This window comes from Cricetulus griseus, assembly GCF_003668045.3.
Source record: "Cricetulus griseus strain 17A/GY chromosome 1 unlocalized genomic scaffold, alternate assembly CriGri-PICRH-1.0 chr1_0, whole genome shotgun sequence".
Lineage (NCBI taxonomy): Eukaryota > Metazoa > Chordata > Mammalia > Rodentia > Cricetidae > Cricetulus > Cricetulus griseus.
This window is the reverse complement of record NW_023276806.1, coordinates 175877060-175902292: the sequence shown is the minus strand read 5'-3', so window position 1 is coordinate 175902292 and position 25233 is coordinate 175877060. Positions and strand designations below refer to the sequence as shown.

Below are 25233 nucleotides of genomic sequence, written 5' to 3'. Positions count from 1 at the left end.
TTCTCTACTAGAGACCCTACAGCCACCCTGCCTGGGTGGAACTCAGGGACCCCCCCCCCAGCTTCCACACTTGGCTGGAACCAGCAACAGCAACCAAAGAACAAGGCATCCACACAACAAGATGATACCAGTTGTCTACATCAAGAAATACCTCAAATATCCTAAGTCCAGCTGCCTAAGTATATCCTAGGACAAAAACACAAACAGGAACCACCCAGAAAACCTTATTGTAATATGCTATGAGCCTTCTTTTCGCACAATTCATTTCTTCCACCTACCTTACTCATGCACCAATGCATGTGTCCAGAGAGAAAGACATGAACATCTTCCTTCTTGTGTACTCTGTGTTTAACCTTGTCCCTAATGAGCAGTGGTAGCTAGTTGAATGTTCTCACCAATTTCTAAAAATGATCACCTTTAAGCTCTCACCCTTTAAGCAACACTGTGAGAAGAATTCTGTGTTCGCCATTCTTCCATCCTGACACTCATCATGTCATCACCAAGGCACATTGTGAATGGAAAGCTGATTCAGTTCATTGCACGTCAGAAACCTGTCGAGGTGAGATTCCCAGACAGCATCTGTCTTTTTAGGTAGCTAGCATGCCCAGCTTAGTAGCAATCTATTTTTTGACATTATTGTGAAAAACAACTCCAATCACAGCATTATTTAGCCAAAAGAACTGCCTAGTAAGAAATGATTCAAAGGCAGAATAAAAACAAGAGCCCAGCAAAAAGAAAAAAAAATGTTCTGCCAAAAATGTTGGAGGTAAAAAGAAAATAAAGGCTATCTTTAAAACTGAGCATCTCATTGCTGTGTGAATTGCTGACATACCACATGAAGTATTTATGTTTTAACTAAAGATGAGAAGTGGAGTTTTATTTTTGCACTGAGAATAGCACATCAGGCTTCACGGTCACTTTTCCATTAGCAGATTCATGAAGGAATGTCAGCAGAACTTTAAATGACAGAGGAGGCACAAGACTGAACCCAGTGTAGCAGAGCCCTAGATGTGAAATCTGAAATAAGACTTGTGAAAAGAGCCTCGGTGAGCAGGGAAGGACTTGTGAAGGTCAGCCAGCCCCTGTCTGCCTGCGGGGGCACTACATGGCTCCTCCATTACTGCAGATGACGACCAGTTATTTTTAAGAGTCTGAAGTGGAGAAAAGCCACAACTTTTCCAAAATGTCATTCCAGAGATGAATACTATTTAGAATCATAACGTTCTACTTATAAGCAATTCAAATCCTTGAATAACACAGCTTAAGTTCATTTCCTTGCTTGGTCCTTGGGGAATGTACACAACTTTTGCGATCACAATCCAACTTTCACATGAAAAATCTATGGCTTTCTCTCTTCAGAGACAGATATGTCATCCTCAGCTTTTCTCAAAGGTTTCATTTTCTAGACTTTTCAAACTCTTTCTCCATGCTGTGTTCCTTACTAGGTAAAGGCCCAGTAAAGAGGTGGATGATACTCTAATGCTCAAATGTCTGCCTCTCAGACATCTTTCTTCTCAATACCACTATCTTTATAAATTCATCCATGTGAACATAAACCATCAAGGGTTACGTTAACAAAAAGTGGAGGTGGAAAACCTCCCCCAAATTTAACGGGAAAGAGAAGCTAGACAAAGCCTAAAGTTGACTTCAAATGGTATTGAATACAGCATTATGAATATTTAAAAAGAAGCTGCTATAAGTAGCATAGAAGCACCAAAAATTCCCAAAATGCCTATCTCTCTTAGAAATGATCATTTGATAGAAAAAAGAAAAGTGTGGCTATGTCTGAGGCTGAAACCTGCCTGATTTCAGTGAAGCTGTAGTGATGTGTTCTATATCATTGCAGTCAATACAAGGATGCAAAGCCTAACTCAAGCTCATTTGACAAGTTTACATCTGGTGGTACAGCCCTGCCAAAGAACCCTTCTGTAATGAGCTAGGATCAACACCTGGATGGCATGCTACAAATTGAGCTTTAGTAATAATGGCTGAAAGAAACTTCATAGATACGGAATTTACTCTAAAATATAAAACATATACTAAGTGTTCAATTACTCACATATGTATTATGGGTTTGAGCTAATTAGTAGGTCAACAGTGAAGAGGTCAATGATGGAGAAACCACTATAAACAGAGTGCATGAGGATATGTACAAGACCAAAAAAAGTTAGTAATCTCTAATGCTTAAACTATAGCTGGACTTTGGAAACAGTTCTGATTATACTCACAGACAGGCTACTAGGATACTGAGATATGGGAGAAAAATGTAATAAAGATGACCACAGGGATAAGAATATTAAGATAAAAATAAATTCTTGATAAAATAAATGAAAACAACCGTGATAGAGGTCATCCTGTATTCCTGCTATTTAAACTCTTAGAGATAATGTATTAAGGAGAAACGACGCCTAGATTGCCACAGAGAGAGAAATACAAGTTCAGGGAGACAAGTGGGGCAGAATATGCTAGCCTCCCAGGCGGCCCAGCAATTTTGTGAGCCCTCCTTGATGCTGCAAAATACTTGGTTGCATTATCTATAACAAACCCAGCTTTGCAAATTATATTTTTAAACAAAGATTTTATGAAAAACATTTGCACAAAATACCAATCAGTGACTTGGGGTACTTTGATATTGTGAAATCCCCATCTTAGAAACAAACCTAACCTCAAGTAACAATAATATTGTGGATTAACATATATGCAAATTTAATTTACTCAGTAGTCAGGGGAGTTTTTTAGTTTTTTATTTTTTTTACTTTTATCTGCATTTATTTTATGCTGAATTTATTCCCATGCCATAAGTTTTTGTTTTTTCAGTTTCCTCTGGGATATCTTTTTCTTCTGTGCAACCTCCTCTTCTGGCTTTGGAACAATCTGTTCTTTTTCCGTGAGGATCATCTCGATGTGGCAGGGGGAGCTCATGTATGGGTTAATCTGACTGTGAGCTCTGTAAGTTCATCGACACATCTTGTTCACCTCGATGTGTTCGATGACCAGAGAATCTCCGTCTAGACCCTTAAGCTCAGCATTACTCTCTGCATTTTTAAACATGTGTAGCAAAAATTCAGCACTCTTTTTGGGCCACCGACCCTGTACATGTCCAGCCCCACTGTTTCACCTGGGCGCACCTGCCGACTCCATCATTGTATCGCTGGAATGGCACACATTGCTTCTTCAATGTGACATCTTTCAGGTATTTGGTGGCTTTTTGGATATGCATACCCTTGATGGCCTGGGCAGTTTCACGGGTATTCTTAAAGTGAACTGGGAGATTTGAACCTCTTGACTTGCAACCACCTTGAGAGTAGCGAACCACCTTCACAGGTTACCTCAGGTGGCTTACAGGAAGAGGACGTGCCTCCGGGGAGTTTTTACTGAAGATCTGTAATAACTTTCTGAAAACATATGACTTCTCATGAACTCCTCTCTTGTTTGTACAAACATTCCCAAGGAGTGGAAGTTTTCATTAGCACACCCAGGGATGAAGAGCTGACACTCTTGAGATTCATCCTCTAATCTTCTCTCTGAATAGATTTCTTTATAATCCTCAAATGCATACTCATTATTTCAAATACTTCTCAAAACAAGGTGCTGGTATGAAACTTAATTCCTTACTCTATAAACCAACCCCCAAGTAAATGAGTGGTGTGGCTGTATGGGGCAGCCACAGTGTCTGGGAGGCACATGGACCTGCCAGTGAGATAATACTCTACAGGACAGTGTGAATAAAAGATGTCCAAAGGCAGCAGAGCTTAATCAGCTGCAAAGAACATGTGATGAGTCTCTGAAAACACTGACACAAGAATTAGCAACAGGTGCTCTGTGAAGGCCAACCTGCACAGTCTAATAAAACATTACCCTTTCCTTTTGAGAATTTATAATAAATTTTCCAGTTATATTCAAAAGAAGACCACATTTTTAAAGCTTCAACTTTCTTTAACTCAACATTTGTTAGATGAAGTTATGAAGCCCCTCTGCCATTGTAACTAAATAGAAATACTATAAGGCATATACCTCCTGATTTTCTTAAGAGATACATTGTTTTAGCAAAATATTCTTCCCATTAAAACACTTTTTTCTAATTGATATAAGGGGTATAATATGTGCTTATTATAATCCAGAACACTATTCTTAAAAATTAAAACTTTTAACTTTTTAACCCAATTACACCTCTTTGTCATAACTTACAAACTTATTATAAAAAATCTATTTTCAAAACTTCATATGGAAAAACAGAAACTCAAGATAGTTAACACAATCCTGAACAATAAACGAATTGCTGGAGGCATCACCATGCCTGATTTCAAGTTGTAATACCAGAGCTATAGTATTAAAAATCAATAGCATTGGCATAAAAACAGACAGATTGATCACTGGAATTGAACTGATGACTCAGACATAAATTTCCACACCTATGCACACCGGATGTTTGATAAAGAAACCAGAAATACACATAGGAAAAAATAAAGCATCTTCAAGACTTCAACAAATAGAACTAGATTCAACAAATCAAACTGGATGTCTGCATGTTTAAGAAGGCAAATAAATCCATATTAATCACTTTGCACAAAATTCAAGCCCAAGTGGATCAAAATCCTCAGCATAAAACCAGACACACTGAATCTGCTAGAAGAGAATGTGGGGAATAGCCTCGAACACATTGGCAAAGGAAACAACTTTTTGAACAGAACACCAATAGCACAGGTACTCAGATGAAGAATTAATAAATATGAACTCATGAAACTGAAAAGCTTCTATAAAGCAAAGAACACCATCATTCAGACAAAGAGGCAGCCTATAGAATGGGAAACAATTTTTACCATTAAAAGAAATGTTCAACATTTTTATCCATCAGAGAATTACAAATCAAAACTGCATTGAGATTCCATGTTACACCTGTTAGAGTGGCTAAGATCAATAACACAAGTCACAGCTCATTCTGGTGAGGATGTGGAGCAAGAAGACTACTACTTCCTTGTTGGTGGAAGTGCAAACTTATACAGCCATGGTGGAAATCAATATGGTGGTTCCTCAGAAAGTTGGGAACCTATACACCTCAAGACTGAGTTACACCTCTCTTGGGCATATTCCCAAAGAACATATACCACAAAAACATGTTCATTGCAGCTTTATACATAATAGCCAGAACCTGGAGAACCTAGATGTCCCTCACCCAAGAATAGATAAGGAAAATGTGGTGCATTTATACAATGGAGTGTTACTAGCTGTTAAAAACAACATCATGAAATTTGCAGGCAAATGGATGTAATTAGAAAAAATTCATCCCAAGTTAAGTAACCCTGACCCACAGATACTGTATATATTCATTTATAGGTAGATATTAGTGATTAAGTAAATAATATTCAAATACAATCCACAGACCCAGAGAGGGTAGGAAAAGAGGAAGGCTCTAGGAGGGATGGATGGACCTCCTTTGGAAGGAGAAATAGAATAAACTTTATAAGTAGACTGGGGGTAGATGGGGACAGGAACAGGTAGGATCAAGTGTTGGAAAGGGATGGTAGGAAATAGTGGGGAGATAGAGCTAGAATTAGGGAACACTGGGAGGAGGGTGGGGGACCCAGTGCAGTGGAAACTTCCTGGAATCTATGAGTATGAACTTAATTTGGTCTCCTAATCATGGAGAATACAAAGTCTGAACAGGTCATCATTAGTAGCCAGGCAAGACTTCTAATGGTGGGGCTTGGTTGTATTCAGTTAAGTTGTTGGCCCAAGAGTTCCCATGGAGATCCCTAATCAACCCATATTGATGCTAGGACAGAATGTACCTCTCTGAAAACTGACCGTGGGGCTGCACTGACAAGGACAACATCTATAAAGCTCATGAAATATAGAGGGGTTGAGCTGGTGCATGCATGAAGCTTTCACTTCTATGTTCCAGTCTCTTTGGCACAAGAACATACTCTGAAGGCTACCAAATGTGTAACCTGGACACCAACCCAGTCACAAAACCCTGGGTGCATAATCTGTCCTGCCTGTAAGATGTCCTGAAGCAATGTTGGCTCAGGACTTGTGTGAGCAGCCAACCAATGTTTGGTTTAGATTGAGACTGACTCCAAGAGAGGGAGCCCATGCCTAAAACTACTTGAATGTCCAGGAACCAGAGTCTAAATTGGAGATCTCCATTGGGTCCCTCCCCTAGGAGCTCAAGAACCCCATGGAAGAGAGGGAGGCAAGATTGTAGGAGTCAGAGGGAATGAAGGACACCAAGAGAATATGGCTCACCGAATCAACTAAAGCAGGGCTCACATGTGTTCACAGAGACTGAAGCAGCAAGCACAGGGCCTACTAGGATCTGTTCTAGGTCCTATGTATATATGTTATGGCTGTTAGCTTGGTGTTTTTTGTAGGACTCCTAACAGTGGGAACAGGTGTGTCTCTGACTCATTTGCCTGCTCTTTTAGGGTTGCCTTGTCCAGTAGTTGTAACAGGGCTTCTGCCTTTTCTTATTGTTTGTTCCTTTTGTGCAAGGTCAACTCTTGGAGGCCTGCTCTTTTCTGAAGAAGAAACAGAGGGAAGTAGATCAGGCAGGGAGAGGTTGAGGGGAGGTAGACGGGGGGGGGGGGGGGACACGGGACTTCGGTCAGGATGTATTATATGATAGAAGAATTCATTTTCAATAAAAGTAAAAAATAAACTCTGGCTTTGATTTGAAATGAGTATCACGTTATTACTCTTTAAAATCTTTAAGGGTGGATACTGTCTGATCTATTTCCAAACTCTGACCTCACTGGGAATTTCCCCTGGATACTTACTCTAGGATGGAAATATCTGACTCTTAGTTATATGTAAACCCCTTTACTGAAATACAAAACTGAACAAAGTAGCTCTTCTCCACAGAGAAGTTCTTACAATATCACTTGATTCACTCATCTGATTTCCTTATTACCAAGCATGGTCCAGAGAACTCGACTTGGCTCTATGAGATACTGTTTTCTAAACTACCTGACTGACTATTCCATGCTCATGTGTGCAAACAGTTCTCCTTCCCTCTCAATTTGTAAATGTCTTCAATTACCCAAGGGATAGGAGAGTATCGATCCACACAGTCCAGTTGAAAAGCAAAGGGCAAGCCTGGAGACAAGGCTTGAGCATGGTGTCACTCAGTCCAAACCACTGGGACATATTCTTGAACAGAGCACAAAGGTACTACAATACATAACAAGGAAACCCAAAAGGACTGGTTCACAAAAGCCTAGGTGCTGGCTAGTTGCCTCATGACTTATTTATTACCTGTGGTAGGATAAAATCTCAGCTTTATATTGAGAACTTGGCATAAGATGGACAATGCAGTCCAAGCCTTGTCAACAGTGTGCTGTGGTCTGCACTGCAGATGCCATACGAAAGTCAACTCAAAAACTTTGGACAAAACTTCAATAGGGTCACAGTAAAGAGAGGGAGTAGATGACTCAGTCCACATAGGACCAAGAGCTCTCTCAAAATGGAGAGATCCTCCTTGACAAAACCTAGGGAAGACTAGGAGAAATTCAAATGTGATAGATTTCTGACACCCAGCATTAGTAGCTTTCTGCAAACTGAGGAAATCATGATTTAACTGTTGATTTGTAACTTTTTAGTTAAAAAGTTGGAAAAGACTTTAATACATATTCAGAAATCCTGTTAAATATTAGCATGACAATTAAATGTGCAAATGTCTTATCAAGAGTTAGGTGTTAAGCTAAGAGATTGTTTTGTCTGTCGCTATCAACAAAAGGATTCTAAAGTTTACATGGAGAAACAAAAGATCCTGGGTAGCTTTGTGATGCTGAAGGAAAAGAAAAATGGAATAGTTACATTATTACCTGTCCTCAAGATTTATAGTGCCCCTTAACAAAACCATGTGCTACTAGTCAAAGAACCAAGGACAATCACCAAGGGGTCAAAATCAAGAGCCCAGCAGTGGACCTACACACTCAGTTTGCTGACCTTGGACTAAGGTACTAAGACAATGCTAGTCTCCTCAAATGTAAAGAGAGCTGAAGCTAGACATCTACATTCAAAGAAAAGAATCGAGACAATTGTTGTAAATGACAAAACAATAACCTCCTAGAAGAAAATCTACATGTCCTGAGTTGGTGTTGACTTACTAGACTCAGCACCGAAGTAGAATGTATAAGTTGGAGCTTATTAAAATTGCACACTTCTGCCCAGTGAAGACACTGCCAAGAGAAAACCAGCAGAAATTCTTTCCAACATATAGTAATAAAGGGCTATCACGTAAAATATAAAATGGTCTTGTCATTTCAAAAACATGAAAACAAATATAAAATGTACAAAGAAGTTTTAATAAAACACATGAAATATTAGACCGATGACCTTAACAAGAGACAAAGGTAGCCAATTAGCAAGCAAAAGGTTGTTTCCCATTGAAGAACACCAGGAACCCACAAATGAATGTAACTCCACACATATCAGAATGCTCCAGTCACAAACCTGGCAAGGGCAAAGTGTGGGATAGGAGGGACTCTCTTCACTACTGGAGCAAATGGAAAAGGAAACAACCAGTTTGGAAGATTTGGCAGTTTCCGTGTCACTGTTGTAGAACCTATCTTCCCTTTCTGTTGACCAGGAGTTGAGACTAGGTCAACAAGAAGACCTGTACACAGATGCTTAGAGCTGCATTATTCATGGCTGTAAAATCCATATCCCTCTGGTGACAGATACTAATAATACAGAAGGCCAAGTATGGATAGGTTATCCAGGCATAGTGAAATTGCTGTGTCCTGCTCAATATTGCTATAAATGGAAAGGTGATACAATAAAAAGTCTATGCCTTTTTTTTGTTTTGTTTTGTTTTCCCAGACAAGGTTTCTCTGTGCAGTCCTGGCTGGAACTCCATTTGTAGACCAGACTCGTCTTGAACTCACAGAGATCCTGCCTCTGTCTCCCTAGTGCTGGGATTAAAGGCGTGTGCCACCACCACCTGGCAAGAAGTCTATGCCTTTTAAAAGGCAGAAATAGACAACAGTGATTCCACTTTGGTCTGTAAACCGCCCTGCTAGTCACCAAGAGATGACCATACACTCTCTGTTCAGCTCACAGACAGCACCCCTGCCCCACTGTGAGACCACAGTGGGAGAATCCTCTTCCCCTGCTGGCTTTCATGTCTTTAGAACAAGCAGCAACAACTCTTCCTCCCTCGTGTAAGAGTGGAAAGGCAGCCTTGCTTGCTGGTGGGTACATGAGCTTCCTAATTGTCTGATCAGTGACACTGATTTTTTTTTTCTTTTTTCCCCTTAAACTATAACGGCATAACTCCGCTATCATTCCTCCTGGAATACCACTGCTACTTAAAATTTCAAAACCTCAATTATAATCACTGATCTTTAATAATAAAGACACCAGCCTACTCACTAACTTTGACATCTTAATAACTACTCGTGCAGTCTTGAAAATCAGACTACACGAGATATATTTAAAGAAGTACATAGGAGATTTTCTTTGATTGTGATGAAATCATCTTATTTCAGAATAAAAAACAATGTTTAATAACCCAATTCTGAAATGGTCAATTATCACAGGCCTTGCACACAGCAAGATAAATATTATGCATAATTATACTGTCTGTCCAAACTGCAGAATTAAACATATCTTGAAACTGGTATGATAGAGAAAATTTTACTTATTTATTTGTACTAGAACAAATCATTTTGATTACAAGCATCCTAGCCCTAAATAACAGGCTACATGAATTCAAATGCTTTGTCCTTCTTCAAGTACAGTGACTATGAAGCAGACCAAGCATTTCCTTTTAACAAGAAAAGCACTGAAAGTTAAAAAGTTACACAATTATAGATACCAATTCAGTAATGTGGAGAAACCTCTGCACTTTGCTTACAGTTTGTAACGGAAACAGGGACAGGACATTCAAGATGAGTTTAAATCAAGCTAAAAGAAAATAATGACCGATATATCAGTCCACATTGTCTGTAATATGTCATAGCTATTTGACTTGAGTGTATGTCACTAAGGTAACAACATATTCTATAGAAAAAAAACCCTGTTTTTAAAAAATAGTCTATCTGTAACCTACTAAACTATAACTCCAACTCTTTCACAATTATATTCCTCTCAGAATTCTGGAGTACAGCCCAGAACTGCTGATCCTAGAACTCAGTTAGAACCACTGACACCATCTACGTTCTTGCTACTTGGGATAAGGCCATTTTCAAGTAATATCGTATAGTTCTACCTCAAACATAGAACCTATTCATGGATCCCATTAATATAAATAAAGAAAAACAAACCTTCAAGAACAGTGTAATAATTAAATTATCCTCAAAAGCCTATATAAAGGTACTCCAGTAAATTCCCTCCCAAGCATAAGGCTGTTGGCTGCACATGGCTGACCTCCATGACAGCTTAACTTAAAGGGTGTGGCATATTCTCTCCTCCTCCTCCTCCTCCTCCTCCTCCTCCTCCTCCTCCTCCTCCTCCTCCTCCTCTTCCTCTGTATGTACCTCCTACAGGAAGGCGCCAAGATTTATAGTTTGTGTGGCCTTGGGCTTTTTCTTTATAAACATCTAATAAAATTGTCCTCAAGTTCAAAAAAGGTGTGTGTGTATGTGTGTGTGTATGTGAAAATTCAAACTAAAAACTAGAATGCTGAAATTCCCAGAAACTCCAGTCTCGAAAGTCATGCCCAGGCAGAGCATGCAGAACTGTCCCCCTTCACCACCTTAGATAACAGCAATAGTCCCTGGGTACCAAGGTCAATCCTAATCCTCACAACCTAGCCACATAAAATTCATCAAATCCACACAGATACTTAAAAAATGGCCCATCACCCAGCTACAGGACAGTAAGGTCATAAAATAATAACTAAAATAAAGTATCCCTCCTCTATTTCCTCAAAAAAATTAACTTAGCTGCTAACTACAGCTGGTTTCCATGGGAATTTATGCCTGAAATATGTCTGGATATAATATGAAGGGAAATAGAAGTCACAAAAAGATAATACCAAGATTTAGGAAATTCAATAATCTACACACAAACAAGAAAACAGTATCTAGTTGGCATTTTTAATTTTAATTTTTATTTATTCTTCTCTCATACAGTTTTGCCTTCCTCCTCTCCCACCAGTCCCTCCCCACCTCTCCTCCTCAGATATACTCTTTTCCTCCATTTCCCTTCAGAAAAGAGCAGGCCTCCCAGGGATATGAGGCAAACATGGCATAAAAAGATATAATAAGACTTGGTACAAACCCTCATACCACCATCTTAGGACTTGCTCAATCTTTTGTGTTTGGGTTTATTTTTTTAAATTTCCCTCTCCTTGACAACAGAACAGAGGATATATAGCTAGCTCTTCACAATGGCATTTGGGGACAGATATCTAAGACTATGGGTGGAAGGCTAAAGTCATTGACAAATATGATCCCTCAAATTAAAGTCAAAGGAAATACTTTTCTGTACTCCCATCACAGTAGTGTTTGTGATGGAGGGAACATCCTGCCCAAGACCCTCTGACTTGATTCACAACAATCCCACTAATTTCTCCTACAGTACCAGAGACACACTGCTACAACATATTCCTAATCAAATCACAGTTGGAAATGTCTTTAAGTTACATGTAATCGTCAAAATCAAGTCAGTTTTCAAGCACACTCAGAATGTTTTTAGAAAACGCTGTGTTACTTTCAGTTGCTAATTTTAAGACCTACAGTTAATAAGGAAAACATTAAACCTAGAATGTACAACTTTACTATGGCCACGAAAAAGAAGGGTTACAAAGTCAAAATGTGTCTCTCAATCCCTTTGGAGGCTAAAGTCACAAACTTCATTAATATGACCTTCCTTCTTCAAATCTCCCTCACAGAAATTGGTAGAAACCAGAATGCTAGAACATGGATACTCCTACATTGTGCCAAGCAAGTTCAGTATTCTTGCTTCCTTGATTAATGGAAAAGTCATTCATGTTTTAAAAAAATCTAAATGGAACAGTCTACAGTCTATCCTCAGTAAATACAGTACATTAAATATAATTAAGTCTCCCTTCAAAGATTCAGGACATGAAATTGCCTCAGGTTTTTCTTTTAAATAAATTTCACTTTGTATTTGAAATATTTCAGCCCTTGATACTGAAGCTGTAAGGGATGAGAGTAAATGAATATAAACTCCAGTTTTATTCTGCAATCAATTTTTCCCATTCTAGTTTTAAAAAGCAACCCATTCTATTTTAATGCATGCATACATATATATATATATATATATATATATGTGTGTGTGTGTGTGTGTGTGTGTATTCATTCTCGCCTTTTAAAAATCCAGATTAGACATACGATATTATTATTCATGTTAAATCACTTGTTTATTCTTTTAGCTATCATTGTTATTAACTTATTCAAGAAATATGTGCTTAGCATATACTCTGCCAATCCTTGTCCCTATAAGTAAGAGACCCTTACATTCATAGTTTCAAATGTCCACATTTTGAAATAAGCTAAGAAAGCTTTTCTTAGAAAAACAACATCAAGAAGTTAAAAAATGGAAGTCAGAGCTGAAGAAAAGTTGCACACATTCTGGCAGCTCATTGGCCTTATAACTTGAGTAAATAAATTACCTGTCAGTCTCAGTTTCCTGCTTTGTAACATGACACTAACACTATTTATATTAGCTCTAGAAAACTAAAGCAAACACGGATAATGAGAAAGAATAAGAAATACAGGGAAAAGTATATACCAGCATTTAAAAAAATCAATGAAAGGGAAGCATATAGACAAAATGCTCTTTATTTTTTTAAAAAAAATATTTATTTTTACTTACCTGCATGTATGTGTGTCTGTGTATGTGCACAAGTATGCAGATGCCTACTGTGACCAAAAGAGGGCATAAGATCCCCCAGGGATGGAGTTAAAGGAATTGTGAATTATCCAGTCTAGGACTTGGGAACCAAACTGGTTTCATCCCTCCAGCCCTTAGACATTACATATTTGCCAGTCACCTTTAGAAGGTAAAATGTGAAATGGCTAACAGCTCACAAGCTGGGGTTCAGGTCCCTTCCTGTACAAGTTTCAATTCCACTCCCCAGATCTCATCCTTTCTTTCCATAGGTGAGGTTTTCATTGTTTTCCTTGCCATTGAATTTCTTAAAGGAAGGATTCACTCTAGACTCAGGTTTGGATACATATAATCCATAACATATAATCCATATCACAACCCACAAGAGAAAGTAACTTACTTAGTAGTATTAACTGATAATTTGCATTTAGGAAATTTAAAGGTAGGTCCAGATGGACTGTTGTGTTGTGGTTCTTGCTTCTTTTTTTTAATACCAAAATAAAGAGAGAGATACATGAAGTTTCAGTAAAAGCCTTTTGTTTTATATCATAGATGATGCCTCAAGAAAGAATTTATTCTACTGAAGAAGATGGAACCACTCTAGGAATGAGGATTTTGCAATCTGAGAAAGAGGCGGGGAGTGCAGAGGCATCTGGCATTTGGGAGTAGGCATGGAGCATGCAAAGAAGTCTAGGCCTTCGTGACATCACTCCAGCCCAGAGCGTGTGTTGCTAACGAAACTGGTCTACTTTATAATTTGTATGCAGTTACTTGGCTTAGTAGTTACCTAACTCCTCAACCTAATTATATGTTTGCATTATTTAAACAATGTTGAAATGTATTTAAATCATTATTAGGAATCAATAAAAATCATTTTATTAAGGATCCACCTTTGAACAGTGGAAAAAATATCTCAAATTCTGGTCATGAATTTACATAGGCAGAACTGGAACAGCTAAGTGGGGAGGGCCTCCTGGGAAGAGGAACAAGATCAGGGCACAGATAGAGATCAGAGCCATCTGATATGCTTGACATCATATTCAAACACGGGGAGGGCTGAAGAGTGGCAAACCCTAGTCATGGGAAATATGCAGAGGCAGAGTGGAAACCAAGCCACACAGAGTCTCTAATGCCACGATAACCATTAGGGTGGTGCTCTGTAAAGAATGGGAACCACCAGGGACTTCTGAGCAGCTACTGATAAGATCAAAGCTGTCCATCTGGAGGCCAGAGGCTGAAGGTCTGCTGGCAGGAAGGCAGGGCAGGAGACTATGGCAGGAGACAGACTCAGGAAAAAATGGAAAAGGAAGTGGTACAGATCACATTCCAAAAGAGGGGTGGGAAGGCTCAGGGAACAGCCAGGTGGGAAAACACAGGAAGAGAGGATACCCAAGTTGACAGGTAGTGGCCCACAATACCAAAATCTGGGTTTATCTGCGAAATCTTTTTGTGAAGAAAAAACCTGGCACCCTATGTAAGAGTTGAAGCATGCGGATGTCAATGAGGAGGCCCCAGCACTCTATGAGGCCCTTATAGTAGATCAGTATATACCCCTGGCATGGAGCCCATCCCACATGGAGGAATGCATGGGGGAGGGCCTGGACACATGGGGGAAGGCCTAGGCCCTGCCCAGGAAGATATGACAAACTTTGAGGAACCCCCAGGGAGGGCCTTACCCTCTCTGGGGAGCAGAGGGGGGATGGGGTATGGGGCTGGTGGGGGTTAGGGGGTTGGGAGGGAGAGGGAGAAGGGATTGACATGTGAAGCAAGCTTGTTTCTAATTTGAACTAATATAAATAAATAAATCAAGAGTTGAAGCATTACAGCACCAACTCAGCTCTTCACATTTTCCTAGGAGCACAGACCTTACAATGGCCGAACACCAGTAACCTAGGAATTTAAAGACAAAACCCAGGAACATGGGCACAAAGTATCATCAAGGTAGCAGACTACGCTACAAAAGAGGAAGACAGCAATCACTAACATCAGAAATGTTACATAATCTGTGCAAGGGATTATAATAATAAAACAGGCCAAAATAACTAGACTGCTTTGTTTGATCACAAATGTTTAAAAACTGTTTTCTCTAACTCTTATTAGCTTCACAAAAACTGTTCCATTCCAAGATACGTGGAGGCTGCGAGCCATAGAGTTGGCATTCGATAAATGTTTGTTAAATGAATTCCACGTGTTTATGAACCAGATGTTTTGACTAACTTCCAGTCAGCCCAGTCCGTAAATGATTCTCAGGAATGAAAGAACCTGATGAACATGGCTATGTCTGATCATCAGTGCTTAAAACTATTAATGAGAAGGTAGGTTGTAAGCTCAGAATTCCCTTCAAGATGCAATAAAAATTACGCTGAAACTTTGGATTAGAAAAAAATTAGCTATGAAAAAACATGGCATGATGAAGCACTTCAAGGTCAATTAACATAAACCTCATCAGCTGACTCCCAGCATGCTTACACTTAGCTAAAGTCTCAGTTTGGGCTGTTCTGAAACCAGAAACAGACTAAGCAGCTTTGAAAATCTAGAAAGTATCTATTCCTCCCCGTTTCTGTAAGCTGGAAACCCATGAGGAGAAGCTGTCACTGTCTACTTCCATCCTGTGATGAAGGTCCAATGCCCCTGATAAATTCAGGCCTTTGTACCTCCGATGGGCTCCATGCTTAGTGATTACATTGGGAATCCAGACTTTAGCAAAAACTATGGGAGAACACAGCATTCAACCAAAGAGCAAGTGTCCTTTATTTCTGTCCAACAAAGACATTTCATCATGAGCATCACCAGAAGAAAACAGTCACAAAAACAATGTGGGGCACTTCAAGCCAGACCTGAATGGGACTTCCCTTGAAAGTTCTTCCACACATTGAAATAGAAGATTGATTGTCACTAATTATAACTTTGGGCCAGTCCTCGGAAAGTGCATGTTTCCATGTAGGATAACAACGAATTATCCATGTACCCATGTAGGGCTATTTTCCTTCAAAATTTAGTCTCTAGATTTGTATCAGAAATATATAGCCTGGAAACAATATTTAAGCATGAGAGACACTGACAAATACGATATGAGTGCGTATGCAAATGTAAAATACATAATGAGGGCTCACTTTATACGAGGCGCTTGTTAAACACTATTTATTACATTACATGAGGTTTCATGAATGTGGAAAAAGAAGAAAAGCCTTGCAAAGTACTTATGAGGAGAGTACATGTAGAAATGCCCGAAGGGTTGTTTCCTCTAGGGTTATCCTTTTCATACCGTGGACTGGCCTGTGGGCCTGCAGCACCTGCATCCCCTGTGAGTCTGAGGAGAAATGCAGAATCTTGGACCCAATCCTCCACTTCCTGAGTGACAGTCTGAACCTGAGAACTCAATTACATCTATGTATGTTATAAGTTTAAGAAAAGCAATTCTAGAAAAATTGCCCTGGCACTTGTGATATAGCAGGAGTGGCTAAGAGGAAGAATTTCAGGAGGAAAAAAAAAATGTTTAAATACGAAGAACTAACCTCAGAGCAGGCAATAGAAAATGTAATAGTCAAGGGCTGGAGAGAGGGCTCTGGGCTCTGTGGAAGGGAACCTGAGACGTACTCCCAGATTCCACATCAAGTGTCCAACAACAACAACCTGTGACTCCAGCTCCAGAAGAATGCACTGGAAGCTGCATTCATACACCCATACCAATACACAGACACACATGCATATGTATGGACATGGACACACTCTCTCTCCCTCTCTCTCTCTCTCTCTCTTTCTCACACACACACACACACACACACACACACACACACACACACACACACACACACATATATATGTAAAAGATAATGTTTTGAAATCCGCTGCTCTGCTGGTGTTTTGTTTTTGTTCTCCTTGGCACTTAGAAGAATAATGGGGAAAGAAGCAGATATGAGTGTCATCCAGATGGAGATGGAAGAATATCCAAGTGGCCTACTTTCCCAGGCAACCTTCTTGGCAAAGCTTACAAGCTTGGGAGGTAATCAGTAGCAAAGGCTGAAGGCAGTTGGGGACAAGCAAGGCAGGCTCAGACCACTCTGGGCCAAAATTCTAAAGGTAATTAATTGGCAGGCCAAGGAAGAGGTGCCATGCAGTCCATTGGAGAAGTGTGGCCTGGAAGGGCTGAACTTGCAGCTCCCAACCTCACAGAACCTGTGAGCGATGGCCACAGTGAGTGATTCTCCTGAGGCTTGAAATGCCTAGAAAATGCAGAGAACTCCAGACAGTTCAGAGCTGGGATCCCCCATAATGACCCTGAAGCAACAGTAATCGGGGAGGCACATAGTATCCCCAATGTCAGTCAAGACAGGATTGCCCAGCTGAAACAGAAACGAGAAATAGGGGACTAACAGGTACAGTGACAATTCAATGGGATTTGCCAATAGATAAGAATTACCCTAGCTGCCAATGATGGTGTCTCAACATGAAAGTCAATAAGGATCCCCAGTATAGTGCCAGCAATTTCCACACCTAACATATCAAGGATTTGGTGGTACCATCAACTATGGGAGAAAAAAAGTTGAGGGAGGATAAAGTGTCTAACTTTATGTTGTCCTCAGCCTTGAACACATGGTGTTAGGAGCCTTAGAAAACCCTAACCACCCCTTGCATTCCACAGGACTGACTGGAAAGTAGAACCATCCCACTATGTACAGGGCTCACTCAGGTAATGCATGGTCCCATGTGCACTCATGGGAATGAGCTACGAAGGGACACACTCTCCCTTGGGATGATATCAAGACACTCTGAACATCAGGCCACCCAACTTTATTTTTTTTCCTTTTTTTCCCTGTTTTTTAAAATTTAAATTGGAAACAAGCTTGTTTTACAAGATGTCAATCCCAGTTCCCTCTCCCTTCCATCCTCCCATGACCTCCACTGACCCCCCTATCCCATCCCCTTTCTGCTCCCCAGGGAGGGGTAGGCCTTCCATGAGGGATCTTTAAAGTCTATGATAACATTTGGAGCAGGGCCTAGGCCCTCCTCTGTGTGTCTAGGCTGAGAGAATAGTCCTCTATGTGGAATGGGCTCCCAAAGTCCATTCATGTACTAGGGATGAATACTGATCCACTACCAGAAGCCTCTTAGATTGCCCAAACCTCCAAATTGACACCCAGGTTTAGGGGATCTGAATCCGTCTTATGCTGGTTTCCTAGCTATCAGTCTGGGGACCATGAGCTCTCCTTGTTCAGGTCACCTGTTTCTGTGGGTTTCTCCAGCCTGGTCTTGAACCCTTTGCTCATCACTCCTCCCTCTCTGCAACTGGATTCCAGCAGTTTGGCTCAGTGTTTAACTGTGAATCTCCGCTTCTACTACCATCAGCTACTGGATAGGCTCTAGGATGGCATTTAAGTCCTCAATCTCATTATTGGGGAAGGGCATTTAAGGCAGCCTCTCCACGATTGCTTAGATTGTTAGTTGTGGTCATCATTGTCAAATTATGTATGTACAGTGGACAGTGATTAAAAATTTGGAAAATAAAGAGTGAAATAAGTGAACTTAGGGGTTTAGAAATGGTTTCCAGGAATGACAAATGGCACCATTAAGAGGTCAGCATTAATATAAGTTAATCTAAAGGCAGGCTAGGTTATCACTGACTGGATAAAATGAGGATATGGCAGTAGCACAGAGAGATACGGAAGAGTCCAACCTAAATATAAAGTATTTTATGCAAGAGGAGAAAAAATACACAGGACTACCTCTTTAAATAAAGACTGATAGGTATGATTACATGTCTGTCATATTTCTCAAGGGTTCCAGATCTGTGAAAAAAAAAAGTCTTTAAAAATACTTCACTAAAAAAAAAATCCATAATCCAGTGACACATGGTGGTACATGTCTGTACTTCCAGCTAATTTTAGGGAAACAGAAATAGGAAGGTTATAGTTCAAAGCCTATCTAGGATATACAATGAGTTCAAGGCCAACCTGGGCTATCAGATACCCCAACTCTATACAAGAGAGGGAGAAAAACAGGTTTATATAAGGATATAACTTTGGGATGGAACTTTGCTTAGCATTCATAAACACTTCTGTTCAAAATACAATATCACAAAAAGGAAAAATAATGTATCTATAATTGACTAAATTATGATTTATGATAAAGTAAAAGCAAAACCAGAAATAATCTGGTTTTGAAAAAGAAAGTTTTAAAATTATTAAGAAATATATAGATGGCTTTCTTTGCCTCATTTTACTTTAATGCTAGCATGAGAATAAAATGTCTAATGACCAGGACACAGGAGGCTTGAAGAAAGGATGGAGCTGAGAGGCATGGCTTCTGAGGCAGGTGAGGACAAACAGGGCACAGATGCAAAGTGTAGTTGCTCATCAATAGAGCAAATTTACCAACCACCCATGACAGATCCTGGCATACAATTTGTTCCAAGTGACTGCAAATATCTGTGAAAATCCAGGTCACTAATATATGTTTATAACATATAAAAAAGAATTTAAATTCTTAAATTGGGTTAACATCAGGACCACTGAGTCATGTAAGCATTTTCTTTTAAGACCCACTGTAATTATAATGATCTCACTGCAGCTTTACTTACATGACCTGTGCCTGTAAAACACTGTGATACCCAGAATTAGAAGACTGTCAAATACAAGGCAACTTTCCAAGAAGGAGAATTACAAAATAGATTAAGTAAATAAATTCCAAAACTAAAAGCTCAGGACCCTACCTTAGGAGGACAATGGAAGCAGAAAGCATTCTTTAGAACTCCGGGCTAAACTTTACCGGACTCTTGGTACAGTTTATCAAAAGGTACCAACACTAACAGGTTTAATAACTCATAATTTAAATAAATGCTACTATCACTTTTCAAGAGATGCCTCTCCTCTCCCAAAAAGTAAATTTATGGTAGGTAGGTCTCAAGTTTTATTTAAAAAAAAAAAATGTCTCAGGGATCAAAACTATGGTAACTTTTGGAATTGTTTAAAATGTTTTGGAATAGAATCAACTCCCCTAGAAAAAGGCACATTCTTCTGAATTTGTCCAAATGAAGCTTCATAATGTAGCCTCACAGGTTTGTTTTATTTCAAAAAAAAAAGAAAGAAAGAAAGAAAGATGAAAGACAAAGAGAGAAATCAAAAGTGAAAATATGCAAGAAAACCACAGCATTTATTTTATCAATGAGTAATAACATGAAAGAGAAATGCTGTAAAATCATTTATAAAGACTTCCAATTTCTTAAAACCCATCTCTTCAGGATTCTAAATAATGTACCAGTGTTTCCCTGGTGTAGTTATCAGTAAAGGGACTGCTAACCAAAATCCAAGCTCCACAAGGCAGAAACAAAAAACAGTAATTGAAATTGGTTTTTACCTCTTGAAGTCTTTGCTATGCACACATCTTTGCTAAGAAAGCAAAAAAAAAAAAAAAAAAAAAAAAAAAAAAAAAGCTGGGCATTGGTGGCGCATGTCTTTAATCCCAGCACTCAGAGGCAGCAGCGGATCTTTGTGAGTTCGAGGCCAGCCTGGTCTCCAGAGCAAGTGCCAGGATAGGCTCCAAAGCTACACAGAGAAACCCTGTCTCGAAAAACCAAAAAAAAAAAAAAAAAGCCAACAAAATTATTAATGTCTAAGACGGTAAATGGCTCAAATCATAGGTGAGGCTGAAACTCCAGTGTCTATAAGAGTTTCCATCTATTAAGCACTCATGGGTCCCTTTCTGAGAACTTCAGTAAATTAACTTACTCTGTCCCTAGCCCCATGAGCTAGGTATATTTATTATTCAGCATTTATTTTTAAAAAATGAAAGCTTAAAGAATGTGAACTACTACAATTGCCCTGAGAATTCTATCACCTAGCCTTCATACAACATTCAGTAAACTTAAGGGGATGAGAACTACCCAAAGATAGCAAAGATCCACTGGGACGCTATACCACACAGAGTTTACAGCCAATTAGGGTCAAACATGGCCAGAAAAACATGATATAAATTGACAAATGTATAGCCACAGGCATTCTGTAACACAAAACCCCCAAACAGCAGTACACCCCCCTACTATTGATTCTATTCTCCCATTTTTTTTTCCCCTAGGGGAATTTTGGTCTTTTAACATACACGGATTATTTCTCTAAATATGACTGGTAAATCTGAAACTGATAAGAAAAGCTTAGGGCATGACTTAAAAATGCCACTTATACCTACCACACGTAAGAACAAGTACCACAAAAAAAAAAAAAAAAAGACATTGTGGGTGCATTCTCAGCATACCTTGCTGGTCATCATCTTACCCTAGGTTACACACAGCTATGACAACACATTCCTCCTTATGTGACCGCATACATTTTACAGAGCCAAATACGAAGAAGCCATAGTGGATGAGGGATGTCCTATGTTTCTCTTATTGGTTGACGAATAAAACAGTTTGGCTAATAGCCAGGCAGGAAGGATAGGAGGGGCTACAAGAGGAAGGAGTGAGGAGAGAGAGGGAGAACGCTGGGAGATACCATGTAGCCAAGAAAGGAGTAACAGGTCCAGACCCTACTCTGGTAAGATAAGAACACTTGGAAATACTTAAATTAACAGAAATGGGTTAATAATTAAGAGACAGTTGGCCAGCAAGAAGCCTTAGACATCAGCCAATAATTTTATAATTAACATAGTGTCCCTGTGTTTATTTGGGGCAAATGGACTGTGGGACCTGGTGGAACAGAAACTTCCATCTTCACCATATAACAATATTGTCCAATACAAAGTACTGAGAATAAAAAACAACAAACACATTCCCTCCTATCACTTTATTTACCAAGAGTCACACAGTATTTTTCTGATTGTACAACAAGAGTTTAGCACCAACTAATTTTTATTACTATGTAATGAATAAGTAACATATTAAATTTGAGTTACTCTAACCAGCAATAACTATATATGTGTGTGTATGTATATATATATATATATATATAGATAGATAGATAGATAGATAGATATGTATATATCAATATATATATCCATATATATATATATGGAGAGAGAGGTGGGGCGATATACTGGTTAAAAACAAATTACCACAGATACAACACAACTGTGTCAATTCTTTCCAAATAAGACCTACTACTCAAACTTAATGTTGACTCATGTAAATATTCCCTTCACCAATAATGAAGAGAAGAATACTACAGCCACTCATCAGATGGTAAACAAGTCCCACAGATTCATTCTCTGAGAGCCAATCCCACAGAGCAAAGAAACCAACAATCTTCTTTAAGTCTATGATTTCAATATGGTGCAACCAGGAAGAAAGATTAATTTAGACTAGATGATCAAGACAAACCTCACTGACAAGAAGGGAGAGAGAGAAAAGCTAATCTTTCACATTACAATCTAAGTATAGTATCATGGGTCAATACAGAATGCCAGAAACCAATGATTTTAGGATTCCATAGGTACATAAATTATGAAGGATTACAGAATATAAAATTATAACTAATACCCTTTTCATCGTATTATACATAAAATTCCAGTGGAGATACTATAAAACATACCTGACACCATATAGTCCGAATTGCCTGGCATGCTCAGTATACACTCTACACTGAGTTCTCTCTTAGCAAGGGCTCAGAAGAAAGACAGACATATGATGGTTGTCTTAAGAAGTCATCTTAGAAGTATCCCCGTGCTTATGCACACATTGTGGGCACACATGCTACTTTGAAGGCAGCACAGAACACCAGCATGAAAGGAAGGCCATTTTATTAGGAACAGGAGTAAAGGGAATCTTCATTTCAGTGTTCAAAAGCTTATTGAGTTGGATCCTATGAAAAGCCAACCTATAAGACACAACTTGGATATTCAGATGAACTGGCTTCATCTTTTTATGTATTATAATAGTAGTAACATGTCACTACTATTACAGTAGTGTAGGTGTATTCTGTTTGGGTTAGCTTTTTCCTCCTTGCTGAGTATAATAAAATGAAAAACATACTTTTTACAAGTATGTCCTGAAAAAAATGAAACAATGAAATAAAACCATCGAAATTCTATGAAGAAGAAACGAAATGATGTAACTACCAGTGGCAAACATGTGCTCCATTATGAAGGAGACAAGACCAAAGGCAGAGCACAGCATACCATGATGCAGACCCTCTGCAGGCTGCTCCTGGACTGGAGACCTGGTGGGATTTGGGAGTACTATGTATTCCATTTTGAATGAGTGTGTGTGTGTGGGGGGGTGTCTAGAGCTGACAGCCACTTCTTGTCCAATCATTACATTCTGGAGCTGAAAACTTGTTCATTGGTTTGTTTGGCAGGTTCACAAACTGCTGAAGATACCTAGAATCTCACCCAAATACAATCAGAAGCTTTGGCATTTCCACTGGTGTTGTGAAGGCCACAGTCTCTGGAAATGATGGAGTAAAGACATTTCAGATGCAGAATAGACTTGAATCTTTGGGAGCTACATACTTCGCTATGGTAGGTTCAAAGTCAAACCCCATCCTTAGAACCTGTTGCCTTATTTGGTACAATAAACTTTGCAGATATAAGTCTTAAAGTGGGTCTGTCTGGAATTTGTAGGTGAGCTTCAGATAATCATAGAAGTTGTAATAAGTGAAAAAAAAGAAGCAGGGGAGGAAAACCCCACTGGCCACTGCTGGTTCTGAAGACGTCAAGGGCTGCTATAAGCCAATGAAAACATGCAGCTGCCTCTAGAGTATGTGAGGAAAAAAAGCAATCTCCAAAACCCCCAGAAGAGACATCCTGTCCACATCCTTCTTAACTCAGTGGAAACCCATTTGGGAATTCTGTCCTCCAGGACCCCATAGTAAATCATCTGCAGTTTGAAACCATTTGATATAAACTAATAAACATTTACTTTAAAATTATTTCCTCCTATCTGTTTTAAGATTTCTAACCATCATTTAACAAATTATGGCAAAAGACAGGCTGAGCATAATGAATGCTCTGTTAACCTTAGTTCACAGGCTCAAATGCCACCTGGGATCTGAACTTCACCAGTGCATTCCCCTTTGGAATCACAGACTGGGCAAATCATGCCAAGACATGTGGCCAAGGAACGAACATGTGACCTAAGAATGTGACCAATACACTCCATTCTTCTTACATGGATGTGTTAGTCTTAATGTTCCAGGCAATGAGAAGAAATAACAAAATAAAAAATTCAGATTCTGGCTGGGTACTCAACTTCTTGTTTAAAAGCTTACAACCAAATTTCTCAGGCTTTACCAAAATCTTACAGAATTCTAGAAGATACCTAGTCTATTTCCTATTTCCTAAGTGACTCACTAAATCCTATAAGAAAGGCATTATAGTTCACTTCAAAACTCTTGGGCTCTAAGTGAAAAGAGCCCAAAATAAACACTTAGACACAAGAACTACTTCTACCAGAAAAATTTTAAAAAGAACAGAAATTGGCCTATGTCACCGGGGCAGCTGGAAAGGAGACTCTGCTGCCATAAACAGCCAGTGTCACTTCCTAGCACTTACTAGATTTATCAAATAATATAATGAGTGTGGAAAATTAAAAGCCTTGTACTTGCTTCTGGATACCATTCACTTACTTTTGGTCATTTCTTATCTTACAAGTCCCTTAACACTTGCTGGTATTTATTCGTGCAGATAGGGGAATTTACGAAGACTATATTGCAGCAAAATTTTACATAATTTAGCACACATTTACACATGACAAAGTAAAGGGACAGTAAAGAAAGTGCAGAACACAAGGCAGCTTAAGGGCTTTGCCGCCTACACTGTTCACAGTAGATGGCCTCAGCCCTAGACATCAACCTCAAGCATGCTCCATCAGGGTTACTCTTCTTCCTGGAGGAGTGGAAACCTGGAGAAGATAAAAGCAAAGTGGAGGAGAGCTGGCTCTAAAACAAAAGTTCATTCTGCAGGCAATGGAGAAGCCAAGGGAGTTTTCAGATGGAGCAGACAGCATAGAAAGGAGGGGACATAGGAAAAGGCAGAAAGGAAGGGGCAGAAAATAGCAATAAGGCTGTGTGAGGCAGAGAAGGTGGGGCTAGGTATTGGGATGGGATGAGCAGTGGAAGATTGAAGAAAAACTCAACATACTCAAATCACACAATTGCACAACCAGTGGCTTCCATTAGAGTAACTACCAATGCAAATATATCAGGGACAGAGAAACACACAACTCGATTGGAAATGGCAGGTCCATTTGTCCAAGGATACAGTCTTTTTGATAACTAAGGCTCTGGGTCAACTGGAAGGAAATAGTTAAAGCAATGCAAAATTAAAAGTCTGGCGAAGTCAGACTTTCTCAACTAGGGAAGTCCATTGGAACTCAGCATTGTGTAAGTCCAAAGCAAGTGGAAGTATGGATGATGAAGGGCTGCAGAACGAAGTCCATCAATGCAAATTTCTCCCCTGATGTCCCCCAGGCCTGTAACTTTAACCAACTAAAGGGGGGGTTCGTGG

At 39.4% G+C, this 25233-nt stretch overlaps 1 protein-coding gene and 1 pseudogene across 1 annotated transcript in view; both read right to left on the bottom strand.

Moving 5' to 3' along the window:
* Positions 1-25233, bottom strand: part of Gnai1 (G protein subunit alpha i1) — a 79362-nt gene that overhangs the window by 51000 nt on the left and 3129 nt on the right.
* Positions 1783-5163, bottom strand: LOC103158551 (annotated as a pseudogene).